The sequence below is a fragment of the Heliangelus exortis genome, chromosome 3 (genome assembly GCF_036169615.1).
Source record: "Heliangelus exortis chromosome 3, bHelExo1.hap1, whole genome shotgun sequence".
Lineage (NCBI taxonomy): Eukaryota > Metazoa > Chordata > Aves > Apodiformes > Trochilidae > Heliangelus > Heliangelus exortis.
The window spans coordinates 37,347,708-37,360,373 of NC_092424.1; the positions used below are offsets into that span (position 1 = coordinate 37,347,708).

The 12,666-nt window shown below is 49.7% G+C and overlaps 1 long non-coding RNA gene across 1 annotated transcript; it reads left to right on the plus strand.

The window, feature by feature from the left end:
* Positions 1 to 10,093: 10,093 nt before the first annotated feature.
* On the plus strand, positions 10,094 to 11,034 carry LOC139795509 (uncharacterized). Its single transcript, XR_011725531.1, has 2 exons — positions 10,094 to 10,416; positions 10,851 to 11,034. It is a non-coding gene; the product is annotated as an uncharacterized lncRNA (long non-coding RNA).
* Positions 11,035 to 12,666: the final 1,632 nt, after the last annotated feature.

Genomic DNA, 12,666 nt, shown 5'->3' on the forward strand with positions numbered 1-12,666 from the left:
TGTAGTTTGTTTTGTACTGTAGCTGCTTGGAGGTTGAGTACTGTAGCTAACGTTGTGTTGCGCCTGATATTTTGTCTGGTACGTATTGTAGAGTAATGGCGTTTTATGGAGTTGGACGTAAGGTATTGCGTGTCTGCGGATCCGTTTTCTGTTGGCTTGTGCGTCTCCGTGTATCTGAGGTCTGGTATTGTCTGTATTGCCCGTCGTTGCGGGGCCCCAGAGGAGCCCTTCACCACACCGCACGGGAGGAAAGCCTTCACCGTGCATCGCCCGATGATCCCTTCGTTTCTCCGACACGGAGGAGCCCTTCGTCTCACCGCGCCGGAGGAGCCCCTGAGCGTGCTTCGTCGGGGGAGGCCTTCAGCGTGCTTTCACGGAGGAGGAGACCTTCACGATGCCATCTCGGAGGAGCCCTTCATTGCGTAGCACCGGCGGATGCCATCGTGCGTGCCTGGAGTAGCCGTTTGCCGCGCCGCCCTGGAGGAGCGCATCAGCTCCAAAGACGACACAACAGGTTGTGTCGTGTGATTTATGGTCTTGTGCGTCCTGTAGATGGTGCTGTATGGCACGCAGGGTAGGCATTGTCGCGGCATGGTCTCCGTTTTGGCTTGTTGTGTGGTGCCTGGTGTTCATTAGTGTTGCCTGTGTATCGCCTTTGGCACTGTATTTTCTTATGTGGCCTGTCTGTATGTTTAGGATACGGTGTCTCTTGTATTTTCTGTTGTACGCGTTGTTTTGTAGGGTGTGGTGTTTAAGGTAGTGACTGTATTCTCCGTTGTATGTTGCTTTGTATTTTCTGTATGGTGTTTATCGTGTGCTTTGTAGTTCTTCTAGTTTGTATGTCCTGTCTTGTTTGGTATTGCCTTGTTTGTAACACCTTTCATGTATGTTACTTGCTGCAGGGTAAGTACTGTGTTGTGTTCTCAGGGTTCTGCTGTATTTTGTATTGTGTTCCTCTTTGTATTGCAGTTTACTTTTGATCCTTCTGGCTTTTCTGTTGTATTGTACAGTTTGTGTGGTTTGCTGTCTAACGTGCGGTATGTGTCGTGTTCTGGCGTGTGTATTTTGTATTCGACAAATGTATTTGACATGGTGTTTTTTTCTTCTGTGCTGTCTGTATTGTGCTTTGGGTTGTCTTTTTGCATTCTGTGCTCTGTATTGCACTGTAGCTTGTTTTGTGTCCTGTACGTATTGTCCGTCTTGTGTTATTTGTCGTATTGCATAGTTTGTGTTGCATTGTCTGTACAGGACTGTAGTGTTTTATGCGTTGCCTTGTGTTTTTGCCTTCCTAATGGGATATGTGGTATGTCTTGCATTGTATTTTAAAAGCGTGGCCTTGAACGTATCGCGTTTTGGGTTCTAGTGTATTTTGGCACATTTGCGTATGTGCGTTTTTGCACTGTGGTTTTTGTATGCTGTTTGCTGTATTGTGCCGTATGGTGTTTATTGCATTGGCTGTATTTTGCTGCGTGGCAGCGTATGCAGCGTCACCTGTTTGGTAGCGTCACATGTCTTGTATGGCTTGCGCCATACTGTGTTGTGCTGCGTGTGTTGCAGCGCGGCCTGTACTGTCACGTATTCGGTGGTCTCTATTGTATGGTTCGTTTTTGTAAGGTTTGGTAAGTATTTTGCGTCATGCGTTGTATTGTACGTCTTGTCTTTTGTCTTCACGACCTTTGTGTTATAGTGTGAGGCCATGTTTTTTCTCTTTCTGTCATGGTCTTTATTGAGTGGTGCTTTTCATAGTGTTGTTAATTGCATCTGGGTGTACGTGTTGTACTGCCTGGTACGCTGTGGTTTTATTGCGTGGAATCTATTTTGTTGCAGGTATTCTTTTCTCTGGAGCGTTGTATTGTCCCATCGTTCGGTTTACGCTGAGGCTTATTTTGCATTGTGCACTGTCGTTGCGTGTTCTGTTGCGCCTGGTGTGTGGTAGGTACTGTATGGTATTTACCGAAGGAAATGGAAGCCCGGTGTTGTGTTTTGCGTATTGTAGTGTGTTTTGACCTGTGTTTGTTTTGGCTCGTATTGCCTTTTTTGTATGATATACGTGGCATCCGATGTGTGGAACGTGTCTGCATTTCCATGTGTCCAATGAGGCGTCGAATGAGCATGCAAAGTACGCAACGTGCAGATGTGTATTTAAAGAAGGGTATTGTATGCACGGTTCTTTGTTGTTGCAGAGGCAGCATTTTACCACGCTGCCCCCACGGAGCCGTTGAGCAGGTGGCTCCGGAGTAGCCAGTTTTTGGCTGTCCTCCAACGCTGTCCTTCCTTGTGCCGCATCGGAGGAGCCCTGTTTTCCCTCGTGCTGGAGCGCTGTTTTTCCTCGTGCTGGAGTGCTGTTTTTCCTCGTTCTGGAGCCCCGTTTTTCCTCGTGCTGGAGCGCCGTTTTCCCTCATGCTGGAGCCCCGTTTTTCCTCGTGCTGGAGCGCTTATTTTCCTCGTGCTGGAGGATCTCATCATCGCAACGCCTCAGAGGAGGCTCTGGTTACCCTGCTTTGGGGGAGCCCTTTGTGTCTCCAATCCGGAGGAGCCCTTCATGTCGCCGTGCCAGAGGAGCCCCTGAGCCTTTTGCGCTGGACGCGGGCCCTGAGTGCCCTTCCCTGGAGGAGTCCATCACCTCTGCTCTACGGAGGAGCCCTTCATGGCGTTTTGCAGGAGCAGCTGTTTTACCAGGCATCCCTTTTTGGTAGCAAATCCATCATGCTTTGCTGCAGAATTCCTTTGCGGTGCTGCCTTGGAGGAGCCCTTCATCTCAGGGTGCCAGAGGAGGTGCTGAGGTTTCTGCGGCGGCGAAGTCCATCGTTTTGCTTCCGCTGAGGAGCCCTTCCTTCACTGCGCTTCCCGGGAGGAGCGCGTCATCGTTGCTTCCCAGAGGAGGCCGCTTTTGCGCCTGATTGCGCCATGGAGAAGCCCAGGAGCGTGCTTGTCTGGAAGAGGCCTTTGCTCGGCTTCCCCGGAGGGTTGCGTCATCGTGGCTTCCTGGAGGGTGTGTTCTTTGCGCTGCCCCTGAGGAGCCCGTCCCCACGCCACCCTGGAGGAGTCCTTAGTGGCACCGTGCCCAAGGAGCCCGTGATTCTGTTTCCGCGGAGGAGCTGCGCTGCTGATGGAGCCCATCCTGGTGCCGGTCCAGAGGTGAGCCATGGCATTTTTTGAATTGCATGTACAGTGTTGAATGTACTGTGTGCTCCGCGTACGATTTTCTTTTGTAGTGTGTTGCGTGTTCCTTGCTGTGTGTTGTGTGTATTGCATGCAATAGATGGAAGGGGTATGGGAATTCATGTTGTTTGTATCTCCTTTCCATGGCTTGATGCCTGAGGAGGAGGCCTTCATGGCCCAGCGCTGGAGGATCCCATCTTTGCTGTGCCCGGGAGGAGCCCTTTGCCACACCACCCCCGAGAAGCTCATCATCTGGCCACCATGGAGGAGCCCATCGTCACGACCCTCCGGAGGAGCCCATCATTGCTCGCTGCTTGGGGAATCCCCTCCTGGCGCCTCCACGGAGGAGGGCATCACCACTCCGCAGCAGAGGATGCCATCACTGCGCAGCGCGGGAAAAGCTCTCGCCCGTTCTTCCCTGCAGGAGGCCTTGATGGCGTTTTGCCAGAGGAGCCCTTTCACCGTGTAGCCCCTGTGGAGCTCTTTGTCATGTTTTGCTACGAGAGCCCTTCACCGTGCCGTGCTGGAGGAGCCGTTTGTGGCTCGAATGCAGAGGAGCCTTTCATCTCACTTGGCGAGAGGAGCTCCTCAGCTTTCTGCGTCACAGAAGAGGTCCATCATTTTGCTTCGTCTGAGGAGCCCTTTGTCCTGCTTTCCTGGAGGAGCCCTTCGTTCAGTGCGCTTCCCCGGAGGAGCGCGTCGTCGTTCCTTCCCTGAGGAGGAGGAGGAGGCTTTTGCGCCTGGCGCGAGCGAGGAGCTCTTCCTGCTGCCGCCCCGGAGAAGCCCAAGAGTGCGCTTGTCTGGGAGAGGCCTTCACGCGGCTTCTGCGCGGGGTTCTATCATCGTTCCTTGGTGGAGGGTGTCATGTTTGCGCCGCCCTTGAGGAGCCCTTCCCCACGCCACCCCGCAGGAGCCTTTCGCCAGGCTACCGTGGAGATCACAGTCATCCCTCATTGCCAGAGGATGGCATCATCTCAGCGTCCCGGCGGAGCCCTTCACTGTGCAGCTGCAGAGGGTGCCGTGGTGGCACCGCCGCGGAGGAGCCCTTTGCGGCTTAGTGCCAGTGCAGATCTTCATTGGCCAGTGCTGAAGCAGTCCATCATCTGGGTGCCCTGGGGAAACTCTTCATCCCCCAGAGGAGAAGGAGCCCATCAATGTGCTGCCCTGAAGGAGGGAGCCCTTCCTTTTTTGTGTGTGGGAGGAGCCCATCTTTGCACAGCCCCGGAGGTAAGGTACGGTAAGGTAAGGTAAGGTTTGTATTGCTTTCTATCTACGGTGTCATCAGAGTTGCGTCGTGCGGTAGGGTGTACGCTGTTTTTATTGTCTCGTTTTCATTGTACTGTGCGTATTGGGCTCTGTGTATTGCGCTGTACGTATTGTGTTGTACTGTAGTTTGTTTTGTACTGTAGCTGCTTGGAGGTTGAGTACTGTAGCTAACGTTGTGTTGCGCCTGATATTTTGTCTGGTACGTATTGTAGAGTAATGGCGTTTTATGGAGTTGGACGTAAGGTATTGCGTGTCTGCGGATCCGTTTTCTGTTGGCTTGTGCGTCTCCGTGTATCTGAGGTCTGGTATTGTCTGTATTGCCCGTCGTTGCGGGGCCCCAGAGGAGCCCTTCACCACACCGCACGGGAGGAAAGCCTTCACCGTGCATCGCCCGATGATCCCTTCGTTTCTCCGACACGGAGGAGCCCTTCGTCTCGCCGCGCCGGAGGAGCCCCTGAGCGTGCTTCGTCGGGGGAGGCCTTCAGCGTGCTTTCACGGAGGAGGAGACCTTCACGATGCCATCTCGGAGGAGCCCTTCATTGCGTAGCACCGGCGGATGCCATCGTGCGTGCCTGGAGTAGCCGTTTGCCGCGCCGCCCTGGAGGAGCGCATCAGCTCCAAAGACGACACAACAGGTTGTGTCGTGTGATTTATGGTCTTGTGCGTCCTGTAGATGGTGCTGTATGGCACGCAGGGTAGGCATTGTCGCGGCATGGTCTCCGTTTTGGCTTGTTGTGTGGTGCCTGGTGTTCATTAGCGTTGCCTGTGTATCGCCTTTGGCACTGTATTTTCTTATGTGGCCTGTCTGTATTTTTAGGATACGGTGTCTATTGTATTTTCTGTTGTACGTGTTGTTTTGTAGGGTGTGGTGTTTAAGGTAGTGACTGTATTGTCTGTTGTATGTTGCTTTGTATTTTCTGTATGGTGTTTATCGTGTGCTTTGTAGTTCTTCTAGTTTGTATGTCCTGTCTTGTTTGGTATTGCCTTGTTTGTAACACCTTTCATGTATGTTACTTGCTGCAGGGTAAGTACTGTGTTGTGTTCTCAGGGTTCTGCTGTATTTTGTATTGTGTTCCTCTTTGTATTGCAGTTTACTTTTGATCCTTCTGGCTTTTCTGTTGTATTGTACAGTTTGTGTGGTTTGCTGTCTAACGTGCGGTATGTGTCGTGTTCTGGCGTGTGTATTTTGTATTCGACAAATGTATTTGACATGGTGTTTTTTTCTTCTGTGCTGTCTGTATTGTGCTTTGGGTTGTCTTTTTGCATTCTGTGCTCTGTATTGCACTGTAGCTTGTTTTGTGTCCTGTACGTATTGTCCGTCTTGTGTTATTTGTCGTATTGCATAGTTTGTGTTGCATTGTCTGTACAGGACTGTAGTGTTTTATGCGTTGCCTTGTGTTTTTGCCTTCCTAATGGGATATGTGGTATGTCTTGCATTGTATTTTAAAAGCGTGGCCTTGAACGTATCGCGTTTTGGGTTCTAGTGTATTTTGGCACATTTGCGTATGTGCGTTTTTGCACTGTGGTTTTTGTATGCTGTTTGCTGTATTGTGCCGTATGGTGTTTATTGCATTGGCTGTATTTTGCTGCGTGGCAGCGTATGCAGCGTCACCTGTTTGGTAGCGTCACATGTCTTGTATGGCTTGCGCCATACTGTGTTGTGCTGCGTGTGTTGCAGCGCGGCCTGTACTGTCACGTATTCGGTGGTCTCTATTGTATGGTTCGTTTTTGTAAGGTTTGGTAAGTATTTTGCGTCATGCGTTGTATTGTACGTCTTGTCTTTTGTCTTCACGACCTTTGTGTTATAGTGTGAGGCCATGTTTTTTCTCTTTCTGTCATGGTCTTTATTGAGTGGTGCTTTTCATAGTGTTGTTAATTGCATCTGGGTGTACGTGTTGTACTGCCTGGTACGCTGTGGTTTTATTGCGTGGAATCTATTTTGTTGCAGGTATTCTTTTCTCTGGAGCGTTGTATTGTCCCATCGTTCGGTTTACGCTGAGGCTTATTTTGCATTGTGCACTGTCGTTGCGTGTTCTGTTGCGCCTGGTGTGTGGTAGGTACTGTATGGTATTTACCGAAGGAAATGGAAGCCCGGTGTTGTGTTTTGCGTATTGTAGTGTGTTTTGACCTGTGTTTGTTTTGGCTCGTATTGCCTTTTTTGTATGATATACGTGGCATCCGATGTGTGGAACGTGTCTGCATTTCCATGTGTCCAATGAGGCGTCGAATGAGCATGCAAAGTACGCAACGTGCAGATGTGTATTTAAAGAAGGGTATTGTATGCACGGTTCTTTGTTGTTGCAGAGGCAGCATTTTACCACGCTGCCCCCACGGAGCCGTTGAGCAGGTGGCTCCGGAGTAGCCAGTTTTTGGCTGTCCTCCAACGCTGTCCTTCCTTGTGCTGCATTGGAGGAGCCCTGTTTTCCCTCGTGCTGGAGCGCTGTTTTTCCTCGTGCTGGAGTGCTGTTTTTCCTCGTGCTGGAGCGCCGTTTTTCCTCGTGCTGGAGCGCCGTTTTTCCTCGTGCTGGAGCGCCGTTTTTCCTCATGCTGGAGCCCCGTTTTTCCTCGTGCTGGAGCGCTTATTTTCCTCGTGCTGGAGGATCTCATCAACGCAACGCCTCAGAGGAGCCTCTGGTTACCCTGCTTTGGGGGAGCCCTTTGTGTCTCCAATCCGGAGGAGCCCTTCATGTCGCCGTGCCAGAGGAGCCCCTGAGCCTTTTGCGCTGGACGCGGGCCCTGAGTGCCCTTCCCTGGAGGAGTCCATCACCTCTGCTCTACTGAGGAGCCCTTCATGGCGTTTTGCAGGAGCAGCTGTTTTACCAGGCATCCCTTTTTGGTAGCAAATCCATCATGCTTTGCTGCGGAATTCCTTTGCGGTGCTGCCTTGGAGGAGCCCTTCATCTCAGGGTGCCAGAGGAGGTGCTGAGGTTTCTGCGGCGGCGAAGTCCATCGTTTTGCTTCCGCTGAGGAGCCCTTCCTTCACTGCGCTTCCCGGGAGGAGCGCGTCATCGTTGCTTCCCAGAGGAGGCCGCTTTTGCGCCTGATTGCGCCATGGAGAAGCCCAGGAGCGTGCTTGTCTGGAAGAGGCCTTTGCTCGGCTTCCCCGGAGGGTTGCGTCATCGTGGCTTCCTGGAGGGTGTGTTCTTTGCGCTGCCCCTGAGGAGCCCGTCCCCACGCCACCCTGGAGGAGTCCTTAGTGGCACCCTGCCAAAGGAGCCCGTGATTCTGTTTCTGCGGAGGAGCTGCGCTGCTGATGGAGCCCATCCTGGTGCCGGTCCAGAGGTGAGCCATGGCATTTTTTGAATTGCATGTACTGTGTTGAATGTACTGTGTGCTCCGCGTACGATTTTCTTTTGTAGTGTGTTGCGTGTTCCTTGCTGTGTGTTGTGTGTATTGCATGCAATAGATGGAAGGGGTATGGGAATTCATGTTGTTTGTATCTCCTTTCCATGGCTTGATGCCTGAGGAGGAGGCCTTCATGGCCCAGCGCTGGAGGATCCCATCTTTGCTGTGCCCGGGAGGAGCCCTTTGCCACACCACCCCCGAGAAGCTCATCATCTGGCCACCATGGAGGAGCCCATCGTCACGACCCTCCGGAGGAGCCCATCATTGCTCGCTGCTTGGGGAATCCCCTCCTGGCGCCTCCACGGAGGAGGGCATCAGCACTCCGCAGCAGAGGATGCCATCACTGCGCAGCGCGGGAAAAGCTCTCGCCCGTTCTTCCCTGCAGGAGGCCTTGATGGTGTTTTGCCAGAGGAGCCCTTTCACCGTGCAGCCCCTGTGGAGCTCTTTGTCATGTTTTGCTACGAGAGCCCTTCACCGTGCCGTGCTGGAGGAGCCGTTTGTGGCTCGAATGCAGAGGAGCCTTTCATCTCACTTGGCGAGCCCCGTTTTTCCTCGTTCTGGAGCAATAGATGGAAGGAGTACGGGAATTCATGTTGTTTGTATCTCCTTTCCATGGCTTGACGCCTGAGGAGGAGGCCTTCATGGCCCAGCGCTGGAGGATCCCGTCTTTGCTGTGCCCGGGAGGAGCCCTTTGCCACACCACCCCCGAGAAGCTCATCATCTGGCCACCATGGAGGAGGCCATCATCACTGTGTGCGTTTCGTGGGGTTTTTTTTTTTTGTGTTTCTTTCTATCCCCCACTGTTTATTTTAGTGTGTTTTTTATTGTATGTAATTTTATATAGTTTCTTTTCTATTGTAATGGGTTATTTTGTATTTTGCTATATGGAAATTGTCTTTATAATGTCTGCTTCATATGTTTTTTTTTGGCGGGTATTGTGGGTATTGTATGTTGTGTTCACTTCATCTTGCCACAGCAGAGTATCTAATTTCTGCATCTCCCCGAGTGAGCCCTTCACTGTTCTGCCCCACAGAAGACCATCATTTTGCATTAATGTAAGATACCATCATTGTGCCCTCCCAATTGAGTCCATCTACTTAGTGTATCAATTTTCCTTCCTTTGTTTCCCAGCATCGCAGTTTCCCTTAGGAATCTTTGATTGTTTCACTCTGGAGGGAGTCTATCATAATGGCTCACCAGAGAAGCCCTTCCTTGCATGGTACTTGGAGGGTCCAGTCACTGTGTGTTCCAGCTCTTCTTGGCATCCTTCACACTCTGACACTCTGGAGGTGTCTTTCACTGTTTCACCAGCCATTTTCCATTGTCCTTCTCCACGTTCATTTGGATGAATGGCCACCCATTTGGATCGTGCCACCCTGCTGTTCTCACGAGTCCTCTGCATTACCATGGAACAATCTTTTTCTGTGCCACCTGGTTTTTTGAGTTTTAATCTGTGCCATCAAGCTTTTCTTGTAGACCTTCACTGAGCTGCCTGGCACTTCTTGGGTTCTTCTTTTGTGCCCTCATGGGAGAGTCATTCACCACCCTTGTTTAGGGACAAGTTCACTGAGTCTTTTGGTTTCTTTAGCACCCATGATTTTTTTTGTTGTGCATCAGCATGCCACGGTGGAGGAATTTTTCAGTATCCAATTTTTTGCGGAGTCCTTCCCTGTTGGTCTTTTTCTTAGGCATCTACTGCACAGCTCTTCTGGGGGCATTTCACCCCATGGCTTTTTTCTTGATTTCTACACCTGCTTTATGTTGGAGTGCTTAACAGCAACATCCTGAAGCAGTGTTTCACTACCTGCTTGTTCTGGAGCACTTCAGCACACAGATCTATAGTAGCCTTCAGCACCCTGCTGTCTGGAGCACTTTAGTACATGCCTTTTTTGGACCTCTGTCTCCCAGCTGTTTTGGAGCATTTTCAGCATTTGTTTTTTTCACAGTTCTACAAACCCAGATACTATTGCTGTGCCTCAATGTCCTTCTGGAATGCATGCTTTCCATTTATTACCTTGCAAGTTTTTTGTTCTGTATCCAGCAGGTGGATGGGTTTACATTGGGTTTTCATGTTCCTTAGTGGTCTTTTGAGTTTGGGAATGTCTTTTTTTGGGAAATGTTATAATTTTTGTGTTTTCTGTCAGTTTTTCCCAGTGTTTGTTTTAAGGAGGCAGCTATGTGCTTTGAACAACTTTGTGTTGTTTGTTATTATTCACTATTATTTTATATTATTTATCTCTTACTCTCTCATTCTGGATTGTACTAGGAAGGTCACTTTTGAAGCTTCACTGATCCATGTCTTGTTGGTGGCTTCGGGGCTTTGCCAGGCAATGTGTTAGGGTAGTCTGTAGAGCAGGATCCTAACAAAGTGTCAAAGAGACCAGGATCTCTTGTGAATTCAAAGGAATAGCATCTGTCTTGTATCAATTCTGCTTTCTTCTGCTCATGCTGTGGGTTTTTTTCAGCACAGATGAGAGCAAGTGTTTGAAGGGGGTGAGCCCAAGCACCCAGCGAAGATCACAGTCCTGGCAACACAGGTAATGAGGGAGAATGCACACATTAGAGCTGTTGGGTATGTGACTCAGTGCCCAAGTGCTGAAAGCTGAACCATCTGTTGACACTTGTTGGAGGCATGAGAACCCTGTGAGTATCTGCACGGTCCTGTCATCAAGATGAGTGGTGTGACTTGGCACTGTTTTCAGGACCTTGCAGTAGACATGCAAAGCTGTGCTGCAGAGGCAGCAGCTGGAGGGTGCTGTTGTCACAGGAAAGGCTGCCAGGCTCCAAGAAGAAAGAACACAGTTAAATCAGATCCTGAGCGGGTCAGTTGGTCCTCACGGAAATTTCATTGTCTGGCTGTTGGCACTCACCCTGGCCTGGAGTCCTAAAGGTCACCCTGCTTTGGTAGAGGGACAGTGGTTTGGATTTCTTTTCCTGCTATTGCCACCGTAAAATACATACTTTGTTTTCTCATTGCCTGTTGCTCTCAATAGCTGTTTTTATTTCTCTTAATCCTTTCTTAGCTGTTCAGTGTTACGATTTTAGTTTTCAGTTACATCTGGGTTTTTGTATTTCAGAGAGCCAGTGTGAAGGAGCAGGGACTGCCTTTTACCTTCTGTTTTCCCTGGAGGAGCTGCTGCAGAAGGAACTGAGCCACTGCTTTTGGGGCCTGTAACACAGGAAGACAGCTAAGCAGGAATCCAGCATGATAGCACCGTATTTTTGCTTTTGGCAATAAAAATTGGAGCGAGACACAACTGAGACATGGTGGCATCTGGTTTATTCAATGCATAGTTATCAAAGCCCTGCTAACGGCACTCAGGAGTGTGCCTTATCCACTCCTCATCCTGGACACATCTCACAGCTCCTGCACAATGAAGTCCTTATTGCTGCTGTGCCACTTGAGCTAATACTAGGCAGCTGGCAGCCACAGAGGTCTTGCTGCAGTTTTTACTGCCTTCCAGTGGTTAAGAGCTTGTGCTTGAAGGGGCTGTTTCTCCTGCATCACAGATGCTGCCTTCCTTCCAGCTCTTTTTAGAAGAGAAGAGCTGAGCTCAAGGTAAGTACAGTCCATATTCAATTCTGCCATTCAGTGTAGGTGAGAAAACATATCTGCAGGGAGGGGCCAGGCAGGAGGCAGTAGGGTAGCCATTACCTGACAGTGAGCTGAGGGAGCACCAGTCTCTGGAGCACCCATTGGCACCCATGCTTCCAGGCCTGAATTGTGTGGACACAAAAAAACCTTTCTGGTCTTTTCTCTTGCACAACTCACTTAACCTATAGGAAATGTGGGGTCTGGCCCCTTCCCTCATCTGCTCCCACAGACTGTGGCCTGCCTCTTCCCCTCTAGGAAGTCACTTGGGTTAGGGTCCCTCCGGACCACTGCGCATTTCTTCACTGAAAGGGTGTTGTTAAGTGACTTTAAGAGTCTTTTAAATTCTTCATTCAAGTTCAGTAATGGGTATCAGGCAGGCCCTTGCCAATGGAGGGTCCATACCCTGTCACTCCCTAGATGAAATGAGTTCTGTGGGGACAAAAAAGCTCCATGAGTTTTCTGTCCCCATGTAAGGCCCTCAGGCTTGTTGCCTGGGCCCCTTCTTGCTGGAGCTGAATTTAAGATCATACAGTGGTCCCTGAAATTGAAGCTTGTTACCAGTTTTGAAGTGTTTGAAGTTGATGCAGACACAAGCTAAGGGCAACTTGACTGCTTGGCTGCTCTGATCAGAGAACAGGAGACTTCAACCTTTCCTCAGTAGGACTCCCCCTCTTTCTGGGGATGCTGCTCACAACAAATGTGATTAAGGGCAAAGCACAGCTTTTTCTCCTGCTCTATCCAGTGGTTCAGGTTGAAACACTACTTTGCTGCCCAGGAAGACCTTGAAATGTCAAAACGTAGTAATGCTGAGGACCCCAAAACCTGAATCTGTAATAGGGGCTGTGGCAGCTGCTGCTTTACTGCCCTTTGCAGGGAAAGGGATGCAGTAATGGCTGGGAAAACTGAGCAGGCAAGAACAGAAGAGCTTTCTTGGAGCTCTCAAAATGATAACCAGAATTTTAAAGCAATTCTTTCCCCAAACCTTTACTTAATACTGTATTGATTGGTGGGAGTTGCTTAATTTTTTTAATAATTCAACCTGATGTTGATTTTTAGGTGTTGAAAATTCAGTTGTTTGGGTTTATTGCACTAAGGAATGTCCAGGAAAAATATGTAGGAATACTAACAGGTAGTTTTGCTAGCTAATTCCCAATAATTAATGCAGGTTTCAGGAGATAAATATGGGTGCATAGTTTCAGAAGAAACCATTAGATTTCAGGAGAAATTACAAAATTAATCCTCTTCATGATGAAATATTGCAACTCTCTGGTCTTTTGCATTTCTTTGGCAGAGTGGGA